This window comes from Pipra filicauda, unplaced genomic scaffold (genome assembly GCF_003945595.2).
Source record: "Pipra filicauda isolate LSUMZ 115617 unplaced genomic scaffold, ASM394559v2 scaffold252_size1811890_pilon, whole genome shotgun sequence".
Classification (NCBI taxonomy): Eukaryota; Metazoa; Chordata; class Aves; order Passeriformes; family Pipridae; genus Pipra; species Pipra filicauda.
Genome location: NW_024104368.1, coordinates 1398937 through 1415008, shown reverse-complemented (window position 1 = coordinate 1415008; position 16072 = coordinate 1398937). Strand labels below are relative to the sequence as shown.

Sequence of the window (16072 nt, the reverse complement as noted above, 5' to 3'; positions counted from 1 at the left end):
TTCCTTTTGTGAAACATAGTTGTTATGTGGCTAAAGGTTGGAAAACAAAGCAGAAATTCTGATTACAGTCAACAAGTTCAGCATTCTGCACACTCAGGTCCCAGGCGTGATGATATTGTGTGCAGCAGTGCCATTTTCCACTATCGACTTTGTGAGCAGGAGCTTTCTCTGACCTGCTCTATAAAGCCCATGTTGCATACAAAGCCCAAAGTCCCCTTTAGATTTATTAACAAAGAAAGCAACAAAAAATAGCGTGCTGAGCTACTCCAAGGGCTCCTCCCCAAGGACTGCACTGCTAAGAGCTGAAGTCTTCTCTGCACACCATGTGCAAACAGGGGAGGCAAGATGTGCTTTGCAGAGCTGCTTAACCCTTTCCTGGAAGGAGCGACATCTCACTGTCTCTCAGGAATGGGAGCAGGGTGGGATGGGGAGGCGGTTTGGTGTTTATTTTTATCTCAGTCCTCACACCATGCATACACTGCATGAGTTTTTGTATAATCTAATAGGTAGATTCCTGCTGTTATAATTTGGAAAATTCACAGTTGAAGGTCTCGTGACTCCCAAGCCATTGTGTGCGTGTCACATGTGTCACTGCTGTAGACTACCCTTGCAGTTGTGGTTGGGCAGAGATGAGAACTATACAAAGGGCCAGTGGTACATGTCTATCTTGGCATTTATTTTCCTGAAGCACGCAGATGTCTCATTTTGCTCTTCCCTACTGTGAACGCCGCCCCAATGTGGTCTCAGTGATCCTGAACTCCAGCTCTTGCTGTTGTGTTTTCCACTTTCTTGTGGTTCTGGTCTGTGTTTTGTGGTTTTTTTTATAGGTGGCAACTTTGAGATCCTTGGCCTCCTCTGGCATTGGTAGGAAAGAATACAGTAAGACCTTTAATCAGAGCCACTCTGCAAACTGGTGCAGCTCTTGTGGTGGATATTAGGCACGTATACTTTCCCATGACCAGTTTGGCATCCTTCACTCTAGTGTAGCTCTATGGCATGTGTGTACATGCAAAGCTGCTTCTAGTTTGATTTTACCTTGCAACCTGAGACACGTGGCAGACATCAGGAATGGGGGAGAAGGATCATCAGTGAAAACACCGAATGCCCTGGTACTCTGTTATTTGAGACAGGAAGGGTGGTGGCAACCTTGGGCCATTTGCTAGAGGGGCTGTGGTTCCACCCCCATGCTGTTTCCCTCTGTTTGGTGCCAATTGAACAGCATCCCTGTTCCCATCCCCAGCTGCCTCAGACCTCATGCACAGTGGTTCACCAGTGGTGTCAAGGCTGGTAGCATCCCAGCAGCTTTGGCTGCTGGAGATGATAGCTGTCACCTCCTTCACCTCCTTGGCCATCCCTGCTCCAGCAGGTTCACGCACAGACAGCTGCCCTGACAACAGGGTGCTGGGGTGAGCTGCTGCTGAGCCTTTGCCAGCATCTTGGTGGGTTGAAGTGCATCTAGAATGCAATTGGCACTTAGGCTATGGTCTTTGCTCTAGACATTTCTCTTGGGACCTGACTTGTATAAAAGAGCAGCAGCTGTGTTTTGCACCAGCTTTAATCTGATGGCTTTCCGAAGCGCAGCCTATTCTGGGAGCTTAACCTTGTAATGGCTGAGGCTAGGCACAGCTCTCAAAGGAAGAGAAACTGGCTTTTGATGTTGCTTCCTCTGAGGAAGAGAGAGGAGCATTTCTTACAGCCTTTTTTCCCCTCCTGCTGCTCAATGAATCCAGCCACAGAGTTGGATCTATGGGGAGGCTGTCACTAGGAAGTGCTTGGCTGCTTTTCAAGCTAACACCTGAAAACAATGCTGTAAGGTAACAAACCTTCTCAGTTCCTCAGAGCAGATCTCCCCATGACCAGACATTCCCCATCAGACTTTACTGATGGCAGCTGACAGGCACCCAGGTGGTTAGCAAGACTGAGAGAAGACAGCTCACAGTTCATTGAAAAAAACATCAATGGCCAAAGCCTGCATCCTCTCTCCTGAGCAAATGTGATCCACGGGAGTTCACGACATTGAACTTGTGGGGCTAAAGGAATAGAAAAATTATCTCTCATACCTGCTTGGTGTCTTGCTAAAGAAAGGCCACCATGCTGTGTTCTCTCAATCATGTTTAAAAACCATCCTGGGCAAGGTGACCTTGCCAGGCTGCACACAGCACATTGGACAGATGCTGACAGCTGCATTTGCAGTGATCATTCCTTAAGGATGATCATACGGTTTGCTCCTTATGCTTGCAGGTTTTCATATTTGATTTTAGACTATGGTTAAAGCACTGGAATCCAGATTTGGCACCATTTCCCAGCTCTGCTACGCTTCCTTGGGTGAAACAGGTAATATTTTCCTGCTGCTATTCCCAAATGGAAATCTTAATCAATCTTTAATTAACCTTGACTATTTTCTTTGTTTAGCTTGCAAGCTATTGGGAGAACAAGCTTTTCTCATTTTAGCAGTGGGCTGCTGCCTATTTCTGCTCTGGCCCTGGCATATTGCTATAGAATAAGTACCATCAAAACAACCTCACTTGTTATCTTTACCATCATGGCAGTCACACCCATAGTGGAAATGCTGTCATTGGCTTGTCGATCTACAATTTTGGCTAAATTTTGAATCCTAACATGCACAACAGGAGCATTCAGATAAGCAGTTTTGCAACATCTGTGTTGCTTGTGTTTAAAATAGGATTAAGAGGAATAAAACAAGGTACATCCATGAAAAAAACCTGCATCTCTGATGCAGTCAGAGATGACTAGAATTGTAAGCAGTGAGGTGGATTTGGATGGAAATCATGAATAATTTTAAACCACCAATTTAGGTAGTCTTTGTGGTCTTGTTCTTTTTTTTTAACTTAGTTTTAACATAGTTCTCTTACAGCCCCCACTCCCACTCAATAAAGTACACAGAGAGAATAAGGGAATAATTTAATGTGCTCTTGCTGTTCATACTGTGGACGCTTTCTTCTGTCTCCACTTGTGCTTCAGGAAGAAATGAGACATGTTTAGCAAATTGAGGTTTATTGTAGGACTTCCAGATCTCTGAAGAGCTCTGACGTACTAGACTTGTCATCTTAGTTTTTCACTGAACATATTTCTCCTGTCCTTGTGTTCCTGCACAGCTGTGCATATGTCAAACACAGTTTCCTTTCGCTTAATTCACTACAAATTGTGCCATGAGCACCTGGTCCAGTTTTCCTCTGATTTTGTTGCATGACTTAGAGCAAAATGTAAAAATCCCTCTTTTTTCGCCTTTTGTCATCCTTAAAAACAGAGTACTGGTATTCCTAGAGAGTTTGTGAGCTAAAAATTGCTGTAAGCTAATGGACAGTGAATTAAACTCCTGGCTAGCTGTCCCAGGCCACTGATCCTTGCTCTGTCAGAGTTTCAAGGTGTTGGCTTCCTTATCTGTAAAACAGAAATATTACTTGCTCAAGTGTGGTTTGGAGGGAGGAGCTGTGTAATACCTACTCTTTGCATTGAACAGGGAGTCCAGAAGCCGTCAGTTGAAAGTGTATTTTTCAAACTGTTGGGTCCACAAAAAGATTTGGAGGCTAGCAAAACAGGCTGCTTTCAGCTTGCATTTCTTACCCATTGGCCATGACAAAACCAACGCCATAGCTTTGCCCAGAAGGTTCCCCATGGCTTGAAAACAGAGGCATCTGCTGGGTTTATGGACTTTGCTGCTCAGCTCGGCAGTGGTGCTTCCTGTAAATTGATCAGACCTGTCTTTACCTCTAGATTTTGCAGCTGTCATGAGGAATGCTGTCTTTATGACACAGCTGTGGGAGTGAGGGCAGCAGAAACTCTGTCTGGAAGAGATGGATATGTGGTCACGTAAGGAGAAGACAAGAAAGCATAGGTCTTCTGGATGTGCCTTGGCACAAGAGGGATTTGGGGATTTTTGCAGGGATGAAAATGGCTTTTCTTGATTCCAGTGCACCCTGAAAAGCTGTGTGAAGTAGCGTTTCTGTGCCCATTTTCTATTCCTTTCCAGTGGCAAGTTTCAAGGATATATGTTCTGCTGGTTGAAATCATGAATCATCAAAAAGGTGCTGGTTTGTGAGCTGGACCAGCCTGGATTCTGCAGCCTGATGGTGGGCTCCTTTGCTGGAAGCATGGCCCAGCATCATCAAAACTTTGGTGCTCCCCAAAGGGCAGGATGGACCTGCTGCTGCTTCCACCTCTGCCCCCAGCCCCATGTCAGCTGTGTCCCTCTGCTGCCCGTGATTATGCAGCACCAGAGACATCTCATCCACCCTTTTTTTTTCCTTTCCCCGTTTGAGTGAGACACCAGAACAGGCAGCACCAGCTGCCAAGAGCCCCCATCACCCCTCCCCTTAGCTTTTGGAGAAGGGCAGTCTCTCAGCCAAAGTAATATGTACACTTCCATCCTTTCTCCGTGACTTGGGTCGCACACACAGTCTGCTTTTATAAAGAACATCGGTGTTGCACCAAGATATGGGCTGTCATTTTTGTGAAACTGCTGAGTACCTGCTCTCTTTAAATCAGAACCCTTTTAAAAATATGAGTTGGTCTTCTGCTAATTTAAACTAACGTCTGTAGAGCTGAAGATCAGGCCTTCCACCTCAGTCAACCCAGGCAGAACCATCATGGGGACTTTCTTCTCATTTCTTCTATTTTGTGCATTAGCTCAATGAGAACATAGTAATGCACTGAAAGTTGTTTAAATTTTTATAGAAGTATGCGCTTTTGAAATATGCCATGCAAGCTCCTAGCAGTTGGGTAGGCTACCCAGAGCCCCTCACTGAAGGCACTGCTCTTCCCTTCAAGTTGTGAGAGAGATGCACAACATCCTAGGCTTTCACAAGCCTGCTCAGGCCTCAAAGTTGATTAACCCTTTGCAGGGTCATGTCTGAGTGTGATCTGAGTTTATAATGTGCTGTCACTTCCAGAAACATGTGTTATTATCGTGCTGGTGTCCTCTCTCTGAGAGGTGCATGTGGAGAAAGCAGACCAGGTTAGAAATCAACTGTGGTGGATAATGGTTGAGATGTGTGTTGGTAGGTGATCTCTAGGTTGTGTTTCCATACTGGTCTTAATGTGATGCTTCTTGAACTGTTTCTTGAACTTCAGATTTCAGACTGATGCAGCCTCTTCTCAGCAACCTTACTTACTGTATTTACTTTGGTCCTACTCTTCTCAAAAGCCCTTCCCTCCCACCCCCAAGGTTAATTAGTAATTTGGTAGGAAGCTGAGTCTCCTCCCCGGAAGATGCTGTAAGCCATGCCTGTGCTGTTCATGGGTTCAGGCCATGGCACACTGCCATCAGATCTGTTGGATGAGGCCTCCTGAATGCAGAAGAGAACAGGATGCAATAAAAGGAAAGGGCAAAGTCCTCTGTGACACCATATCAGCATGGCCCCATCGATGTCACTCTGTGAACCTCTGGCAATGTGATCATTTGATTCTTGAGGTTTTGCATCATCTAAATTATCCAAAAGAGATTGAGAGAGAGACAGAGCATTTTTATGTCTAGCAGGCATAGCCTTGGCATCTGGCTCTATCCCCTAGATCTCCCAGGGTCCCTTTTAGCACTATTTCCTATTTTTCATATTACTAAAAGTTGGACTGAAAACTGAACCTCGCCCTTAATTCTTTTTCCATTTTGAATCTAGCAAGATAAAAAAGTGTTGTTTTACATAAAAACTAAGCCTCAACAAAGTAGACAGATTTATTGAATTACCTCATAGCAAAATGAGTGTGTTTCATTGTCACTTTTTTTTTTTCTAACAGGAATTTTTTTCTTAATCTACTGATGCCATGGGGAAATAGCTGCATTGGCTATGAAATAGAGAGAGGGCACCACACACTGACCACTCCAATAATGTGCACCAGTAAATAATGTGCAAGAGCTCAAGGATCCTAAGTTCTGAATATATAATATATTAGAAGTTAAGCTGTTGCAAAAGCACACAAAAGACTTCCCTGAACCTTCATAAATTCTTATGCTTTAAATTAGAAATAAAGTAGTCTCTTTTTCATTAAATGATAGGTCTTAGCAGTGCCTAATATTCAGTTCATTGCAAATAGTACCAAATTTTTACGTATTCACCGCATATATTTTATTGCTGTAATTTGTGGTTCTCCCAAGCAGAATAATATTTTTACTTCACTGAAAATACCTGTGCAAGTTAAAGGTCTCAGATGTATTCCTTTAAAGTGACAGTTCATTCCAGCTAGGTTCCTGCTTTATATCAGTACTTATTCATTAAAAGTAAGTATAAAATACAATGTCATCCTTCTTAGTCCCAGATTCAAGCAGTGGGGAGCCAAATCCCGAAACTCATGAAGTGTTCTCTATTCACACTTGGGCTCAGAGCACACATTTTGCTGCAGGCTGCTCCCTTAATGCGTTTACCTGCGTGCTTGGTTAAGTAAATACACCCCAGCGCCAGCCTGCCCAGGGTCTGCCTGTGTGGCAGCCTCAGCTGGTGGCAGCCTGGCTTGCTGCAGCCTTGCCGAGAGCACTGCAGGGACTCCCGGCTTCATTCCTGCTCCTCCGTCAGCTCTGCAAATAGGGGAGTGTTTTCTGTGCTGTTTGGTAGGCAGTGATTAATGACTGCTTGGTGTGGCAGGGAGATGAGGGAAACAGGTGAGGAGGATGCTTGTGCACAGCAGAGAGGGATTTACTCAGCTGGGCTTTGAGGGGCGACACCCCAGCGTTCAGATGAACCAGCACATTTAATGCTGCCTTCTGGTCCGTACCTCTCCAGGAGGCAGCTATGTCCGTCTGTCTTGCACTGCACAGGCATGCACACAGTCTCTCCCTTTCCCCCCAGCACATCTGGAGCATGAACTGGGGAAAAGGCATGGGAGCCTTTCACAGTTCGTCAGGGCATGATCTCCTCTGAAACATCTGCCTCTCAGCTGAGATTTTGTTGACTCTAAGTACTGAGAGCTGAAGCAGAGGAGAAGATGAAATGAAGACTCCTAAACAGTTTTCTGCAGTACTTGCCATAGCAGTTTGTAGATGGGGTGTGAGTGTCAGAATAATTTCTTTAGAGTGTTTTAGGAATGAGCCTCAAAGTGTGAGCTGTGCCAGTACCTCTGCGTTACACACGCGAGCGTATGTGCGTATGACACGCACTTGGGTTAATTATTTAAATCTTAAAAAGTTGGAAGTCGCTTCTCTGCATATGAGTGCGCATATGTGCACACACACACACATACAGCACACATGCGTTAATTACTTAAACCTAAAAATGCTGGAAGGCACGCCTTGATTCTTTTTTTTTTTTGTCTTCTCTTTTTAAATAGCAGATGTTGTTAAAATTTACACCAGATTGTAAAATCTGTTCCAAAAGACCAGTTTGAAGTCTAACATCTCCTTCCCCTGCTCTTTGCTTGCTCTCCAAAGTGGTTGCAGTAAAATCCCACCTCTCCAGTTACTTTGTGGGTGTTCTCCCAGTTCAGAGAGGAGAAAAACAAACGTGTCCCTTTGTTGTTTGGCTTTGTGGAAATCTTTTTTTCTGATTTTGATGGGCATTTTACTACAGCATCCAGTTGGAGACAATTACGAATAAGTACTATTGACAGAGGCAATTGATACAAAATCCTTCCTGACCGTTCTCTCATCAGCTAAAGAGAAGCGGTGTTTCACCTACCAAAGCGTTATTAAAGGAAACTCAGCTATAGCAGCTGGTGTCAGCAATATGCCTTGCAATCAAACGAGAAATATGGTAGATAGTCCAAGACATGAGATAACTGCCAAGGCTTATTGCAGAGCAAAGAGCTTTTCAATAAATGTTTTCTCTGAAGAGCATCAGATTTCACTCACTTCTCACAGCTCAGACATGCCTTGGCAATCATGATTAGCCTCATTTGGGCCTGTGGAATCTATTATTTTATAGCTAGTCTCATAGCTGGCGGGATGACAAACAGTTTATTCCTCTTTGGAGAGAAATCGGACCAAAAGACACAGAGCTTTAATTCAGTGCTCCCCCACCTAAGATATTTTTCCCTTTCCACCTATTGCTTAAGGCAAGACATCTAATGTTTGCCTTGATGGCTCTGTCAGGCTCTTGACATCCCAGATTTATCTCTTGCCTGGATGAGGACAAATCTTTAATGAACTTCAGGATTTTGTTCTTTTTAAAGTCAGGTAAGGAGGACTTACAATTCATCCAGTAAGAAAGATATAAAGATCTATGGAAATAATAATTATTCTTAATTAGCTATGTTCCCCTAGTTTCCCTGTGATCTTTCTGTGCATTTGACATCCCAGAAGGAGGAACAAGTGGGCTGGTTATCCAGGACTATTTACGTGACCCAGTTACACATGGGCTGAATGAGCAAGGGGAGTAAGACTTAGACTTAAACTTGCTTACCGGAGCTCTTTGGGGTTAGATTTTACCAGGCAAAGTTATTTATTTCCCAAGCAGCTGTTTTGTTGTGGGGTTTTTAACCATTCTGTCAGTTTGTCTTTCTGTACCCTGTCTCTGAGCACTCCTGGGCTGAGCTGGCAGCACTGGGAATTAGGTGTATGTTCCTGCCCTGAAAAACCACACTCAGCAACCCTAGAGGATCAAATCCTGCTTCCAGCACCTTTTGGTCTACCTCTACATACACAGATGCCTTTCTTGATGGAGGGGAGCAGCATCTTGGTACTAAGTTTGTGCCCAGACCTTGTTCTTGGAAAAAGCTCAGCGATTGCTATTTTTTTTCTTTTTTTTTCTTTTTAGACTTGGAGCTGCAAGTAATGCACAGTAATGCCTTTTCCCCATTTATAAAGGAGCCCACAGCCTGAATGAGGTTTAATTCATGTCTCTATTGGGGAGACTGGATCTCCACATCTTGCTCATCCTAGCTACAGGGCCGTGTTGAAAAAGGCTGATGGGTGCTCAGCATCAGGCTCTTCAGCAGCAGCAGGAACCAGCTACAGAACAAGTACTGCAGAGGGTCAGCCCCAAAGTGCTTACCTCCCTTTCTGGATCTCTGATTTCACATTTTTTGCTTTTCTTTTCCTTCCCCCTCCCCCCCCCCTTTTTTTTTTTTTTGTTATGGGAGAATGATGTCCAGGTGGCTGATTCTGCTGTAATTTAATGGCAGCTCACTCATCTGCTGTTGTAGTGGAAACAATAAAAGGCCAACTGCCAAGGAAAGTTTGGCTGAACGACCTGTAGCCATAATTGAATTTTGCACAGTTCTTGCACGGTCCCTTTTTCCCCTCTCATTCTCGCTCATCTTGCTACTTCTTTTTAATTGACAAATTTAAAAGGAGAACTCTGTTGCACAACAAGTTGAGAGTTGCAATGATTTAAGAAGTTACTGCTGTTTTTTGTATAAGCTGGTGTCAACAGAGGGATGTGCGACTTGCCGTAGGATCACAACTGAAGTCTGCCTGGCTCATTTTTCTACTTTTGAGGATGGTGAGTAGTGGCCAGTGCTCTGACAAACACTTTGACTAGCATAAACAAGCTTTTTCCTTCCCAAATTCAAGGATGAATTAGTTTTTCAGGTCGTTTTATCTTTGGAATGGTGCTCTAAACATAAAATCTCATCTACAGAAGAGATTTATACGCATTAAAAAATCAGATATTTCTTCTGAAGATGAACTTTGAATATAACAATTCTTGCTGCTTCTTGTCTTTCCAGTGCAGTATATTTCAGGACTCATTATATCTTAAGTGAATTATCTTTACTTGAGAAAAAAATATTTATCTCTTGGAATAATACATTTAGAAGTGCAGTGCAATCACATTCAGTATCTGCTGAAGCTGATTAAGTGTCTGCTTCTTCAGAGAAGCCAGTCACTGTGACTGCCACCTGGAATAATAATGAGAAGAGAGAGGCAAAGAAGGAATAGAAATTATTCACTGAGTTTCGGGAAATCCGAATGTTTACAAAATCGTTGAGAACCAGCTTGCTGTTTGCTGCTCTTGCAGGGCTAGGCACACAGCAGGGATCTGTTTAACCCTAAACCCCAGAATCCCTGAGTCTCATTTGCTTTCTGCAGAAGTGATTTTTGGTTTTCCCTTAAAAAATATTTAAAGGCATAATTTTTTGTGTGGTTTGGTACCTAAAATTAGGAAATGAGGTAATAACATTTAAGCTCCTAAAATTTACCTCAAGGGGACAGTGCCATGGAAAAGCATTTGTTATTGCTTGGGTTTGAGGGAGAGTCCATATGAGGGCTCTGGCCTTTGATGCCTGTCATCCGTTATGTGAATGTGTTAACAAAAAGATGGCATTCTCCCAAAATAACCTGAAGTTTGATGTATAATCCACAAGGCAATTTTGCAGGAAACCGTAACTTTTTTCATCTTACAGAAACCTCTAGTGGACAAGACTCAAAGTATATAAGTGATTTCCTGGGTCCTCATGACTTTAAGTTACGCTGACAGGTGTTTTAACATTAATAATCCTTAGTTTTATTTTAGTGAACATCTATTAAATTTAGTTATTATGTATTAAAAAGCAGACTGAAAGCACTGACATTTTAAGGAAGCTCAAATTAATGGTTTGAAAGGTTTCACAAATTTATCAAATGAATGGAAATCTAAGGAGAAAAAAAATCCACTTACGAAAAATGACAGCTTTGATTTCTGCAGATCTATAGATACCATATTTAAGGATCTAATTTAAGTTGTGGTTCATGAAAGTGCAGATTATTGACATTTCCAATCTCTGCTTCACAGCAAAATTAATTAGGAGGTGATAATTTTGGGAATGTGTTACACGAAGCCATTGTAACGCAAAGTACTTGTAGAGCGCCTTTGTTTGCCGATGCTTGGGTATTATATGAAAAACGTAATATGGAAGCTGAGCAAGTGAGATTATTCCTCCCTTTTATTAATTAAAGGATTAGCACTTCATTTGCAGTAAAAGACAAGCATTTCTCCTGTGCAATAAATCAAGACAATTTTTTCCCAGTCTTATAGGAGGGAGTATAATGTGCACACACAGGTACATACAGTCAAGAAGAGGAAAGTACTCTATTTACTGAAACCTTAAATTTTCTTGGAAAGATAAATAATGTTACAAACTGACTCCCAACATTTTAATAATTTAAACCTAAACAAACTTTAAAACTTAGCTTGCAGAATAGTTTTGCATCAGTGGAGAACTCCAACAGGGAGGCTTGAGATTGAATGTTCTTTCATAACAGAAATTGTCAGCCACAAGAAAGATAATTTGTGGTGATATAATTGCTAAGAATAACGTCTTATTCCTCTGGCTGGAGAATGAATGTCTGAGTGCTTTACATTCAAGTGTCAAGTTGCCCTTGGACTGCAAAGCCAGGTAATGTTAATGGGGTCTGTTCCCCATTTAAATGCATTCTAGAAAACCTGTCATGTTGAGGGGGAAAAAAAAGAAAAGAAAAATTGTAGTAAAGGAGGATTTGGTGGCAAAAAAAATGGAAAGAGAACAATAGTATGTATTTGCAAAGTAGTCTCAGAAAACCGAATTCTTCCATTTTCTGTACTTGCTCCTGAACCAAGACTCAAGAGATGTTTTCCTGTTGCAAGTTCAAACTTTTCACATTAAAAGCTCAGAAAATAAGTGTTTCACTGGGACTAACAGGACTGGAGTTAAATTGTGATTTGGGGACAGCTTGGTGTGGAGGATGGGGATGAAGGCTGGTCTCTACAGCTCTTCTGTAGAAACAACAGGTGCAATGAAGGGACTGAAACCAAAGACCATTGTATTGCTGTTTGCTTTCCTTTGCTTAGAGGCAAAATATCATCTGACCTTCTACTGACTACAGTTTGCTGCAGTGGATGTGACTGTGTTCCCATTATTAAGGCATTTGGGGTCTGGTGGGCCACCCACCTGCACTACAGGGGGACCCCAGGCTTTACTAGAAGGAGAGGGTGGATGAGAGAAATGGTGACATATATTTTGTTTTGTGTCTGTGCTCCATAGAGTGAATGCTGAATTTGGCTATGTGGTCTCTTTTGTCATTTTAATTATGTGTGGGGAGAAGAAAAAGAAGCAGAGACAGATACTTCTGCAGCATTTTGAACTTTAGGTTGCCAGAACATGTCGTATAAATACCGAGCTAGCTCTCTTAGCTTTTCTTGTGGTAAACTGTGTGTGAGGGTTTGAGTGTGTTTGGAATTAATTTTTGAAATTAATTTTTTAAAAACAAGTATTTTCATATTTTAATGAGTCTGTGAGCAACCTGATCTAGTGGAAGGTGTCCCTGCCCATGGCTAGGTGGTTAGAACTGGATGATCTTTAAGGTCCCTTTCAACTGAAACCATTGCACAATTCTAAGATTTTCATTCCCTGGCTTTAGATATATTTATTTTAGATCTGCTGCTGCAGAGTCCAGCTTTCCTCCAACTGTGTTTCCCCATTGAGATTTGCCTATGTACCACTTGTGCTTCCCAACAGTTAGAGCACAACGGGTTTGAAATGCGTACAGGTGTGGTCCTCTTCAGCCTCGCTGGCTGGATGCTGGTATGAGGAACTAGAGGGATGAGTGAGAAGCTGCAGTATCTGTTCCTTACTCTCATGTTGCCTCTGATCTGTCAACTGCTGCATTTCCTCAGGAACCTCAACCACTTTGGTAAATTTTGGATGTTAGGAAGAGAAACTGCTCAGGACTGTGTTTTACTGGACCCTGTTACTATCAGTGTGACTGGAAATACATCCTACCCAACAGCAGATTTTCCTACAACCTAGAGGGCAGAGTTTCTCTGTCACTGACTATAGGGTCCTGTGGTCAGTGATCTGCCATGCTGGATGTGCTGTGAATCTGATGTTGCCTAGTTGTCTAGACTACTGCCTTGCTATTTTGATAGGTAAAAGGAAGTCTGTTATCAATGCATGCCTTGATGTCCTGAATTTTGAGCATGTCTCTTGTTTACTTTAACCTTTTAGTAGGGGAACACTGTGACTCCAAGACCCAGCCATGTCTTCGAAAAAGAAGAGCGCCTTCATATGTGAGCCGGCTCTACATGGGCATGCTTTGGGGTGCCTTGCTAGATTTGCAGCTTCTCAAACGTGTTCCTGTTCAACCTAAAACCCACAGATAGGGCTGTGTCTTAGGGAGAAACATGTAAATTGGGAAATCCTTCTGTGGGTGCTGTAGGGAAGCCCTCATGTCAAAGGTTGAAAGAATTGTGGATGCTTGAGGTGTTGAGAATTAGAGAAAGAAAGAAGAGGCTGTAGATCCCAGACCACCCTGGGAAGCCCTGGTGCAAGGCACCTTCAAGACTTGATTTTGATAGTTAGGGAGAGCTGCAGTGCTCAAGTCCAGCGCAGCAGGGCTCAGGGCCAAGTGGTGAGTCATCTATGTGATGGTTACCATCTTACACTATGGGTCATGTGTCGGGATCAGGCCTTCTGGGGATGTTTCTCCCTAATTTGTTTCCTAGTGTGATGACTGCTTTTCAGCTTCACATGCCTACGCATCAGGTCAAGTTGGTTGGTGGGTGCGAGATGCAGCAGTCAGCCACGTCTGGCGTGAAGCACCCTGGACATGGCTGAGATGCTGCATCTTGTGCTACTAAGGTCAGCCTCAGGAACCTGAGCTTTTTACTCCTATTTTGTCATTAACTATGTGTTTAACACTAAATGTATTAATTATTAATCTGAGTGTATTAAATCAGGATGATATGTAAAGGACAGGAACAAGGAGTGGATGTCACTTATTCTGCTATTAAACATCTGCCCTGAAAAAAAAAAACCTAAAACAAACAGCTACCAAAGTACGGGGCACAACTTTTTGCTCATTTCTGAAATTGCCTTTTAACATCCCCCTACTCACATAATTTTTTTTCCAGGAGTTTTGTGCTGCTTTTGTGTGGTTTTGAAGCAGTGCCAGGGAGACAGCTCTCTATAGGGCTCTACCACTGTGTGCTTGTGCCTTAAATGTTTGAGTGCAATTCAATGTGGTGGTAAGAAAATGAGCAGTTAATGTTGTTCAAGTGTTAATTGTGCCACAGTGTGTTTTCAGAATCTCAACCCAGCAGTGCTAAGAACATTTAATTAATGTTTTTGTGCAATTTCTCTGAATGGGTGGCAGGAGTTTGCCTGATAGCTTGGGGACAGGCTGTGGTGGCCCGTGATTGCACATTGTCCTCGGTTTTACTTCCATCTGAAGAAACATGAGAAAATCATTGTACATGGAAAGTCTTGTTTGTAACTTCCCTCAGACCTGGCAAGTGGTTCTTTGATTTCCTTCAAGCCTCTGGCACTGTTGAAGCCAATGGCACTGGTCTGCAACCAGCATAGGAATTAGAGGAGAAATACCCTTGTTCTCCTCCAATGCAGAGATAGCAGGAATGGAAGATCTCACTATAAGAGTAAAAGCTGTGTATGCCTGCTTTTTCTGTAGATCCCTGTAGGAAGGTAAGGTGGCCCCTGTGCTATAAGCAGTACTTAAATTCTGCGGACTGGCACAGGCATTACAGAGATGTAAAAAATGTCTAATTAGGTGAAATTAAAAATTTCTACTAGTATTTTATGAAGACAGTTTTGCAGTGGTATGTTGTGTAACTGAAGGGATAATCAGATTCTAATTAGACCCTTCTTTTTAGTATTGCTCGATGAAGTAAATCCTTCGAGCCTCTCATGCAACCTCTTTAAAGAATATGGCCCCCCAATATAAGCTGAGTAATTACTGACATTCAAAAGCATTAAGTCTTAAATCAGCAGATGGAAAATATGTATTTGGGATACATACAATGGAAACAGCATGCAGAAGGTCAGCAAAACACATCTGTGTTTGGAATTATAAGAGAACTGGATATGGCACTGACCACTAATAACACATATGAGCTATTCAGGATAAGGGTAATCAACACTTCAGGTCACCCAGAGCAGCTGGTTGCAAATATATTATCTCCTCTAGAAGCCTCTCTCTCCCTGCTTTACAATATCACACTGTTGTTCAAGTGCATTACAAAAGCTTTTGCTCATTTGGAAATGTAAATTACTACTTTCTATGCTGCCAGAGGTACTGTATACCATCATCCAGAAGAATCAGCATGAAGCCATGCATTTGAGGATATGTCATGTTGCCTTCTTGCTTTTGCCAGAGACATTTAATGTTTTTCTGAATACCTTACTTAACTGTGACCAGCCACAGCCTGGGATGGGGAGTACAATTGCTGTGCAGGTTTCTCCAATTGCTAAGTCTGGAGGCTTTTAATCTTGCTGGCTCTTTCCTTTGCAAAATCAGGTGCTTGCACTCAAATGCATTGTTTCTGTTCCCCAGTGCCCTGACAGCCACATGCTGAAAACATTTGCCTTTAACCCTAACCTGTTATGAAGTAGAAAGGAGCCTGAATCAAAGCCCCAGTAATAAAGGCTGTTGAAGTTTGGAAATACTCGTTATGGGAGCTGCATTTGGCTCCAGCTGTATGCCTCCCTGCATGGGGAAGTGTAGATCCACATGTCTGGCCAGTGCATTTGTAGCCCTACCCTGGAATCGTTCTTCCATTGAGCCTGCAGTTTCCCATCCAAATAAATGAGACTTTTGAATGCAAAGGGCTTTGCAATCCCAGCACCAGAGGACAGTCCGGAGGGGGCTGGAGTGAACTCTGAGGAAGCAAAACCAAAGCACATGTGCATACCTTTGCATTCTTGTCTCTTCTCTGAACAGAGATCTTTCAGCTGTCAAAAACATACTGCTTTGCTGGCAAGTTCTCACTTCTCCCTCTGATATTTTGGGGCTTGTCTTCTGCTACCCTTTCAGGGAAGAGGCCCTGAGGAACCAGCAAATGCCAGGTCTGGGGTTGCAGGAGCTGTTTGGGTCCCCACCACGCTGTAAAAGACAGAGCCTGTGCCACAACTGCAGGAAGCTTTTGGATAAGGCCCCCCAAAAGCTTCTCACAGGAGGTTGTTTGGTACAGAAACTAGTACTGAGCGTTTAGCAATTAATAAGTGCAGTGCATTTATTTATTCTGCCTGCAAGGGGCTTTGTCCAAAGGGACACAGCCTCTTCAGCAGCATTATGAAGCATGGTGAATAATTCACAAAAAAAATTTCCAACAAGTTCTGGGGTTGGGCTTTTTAAATAGTGCTTAGATATTTTTAACTTATCAACACTTTAAATCTTTGGGATCTTATAAATCATATAAATATTACAGTATTTCAAGTG

The 16072-nt window shown here is 42.7% G+C and overlaps 1 protein-coding gene across 24 annotated transcripts in view; it reads left to right on the top strand.

Moving 5' to 3' along the window:
- ADGRL3 (adhesion G protein-coupled receptor L3) overlaps nucleotides 1–16072 on the top strand; it is a 512372-nt gene that overhangs the window by 313456 nt on the left and 182844 nt on the right. The window lies entirely within an intron of this gene.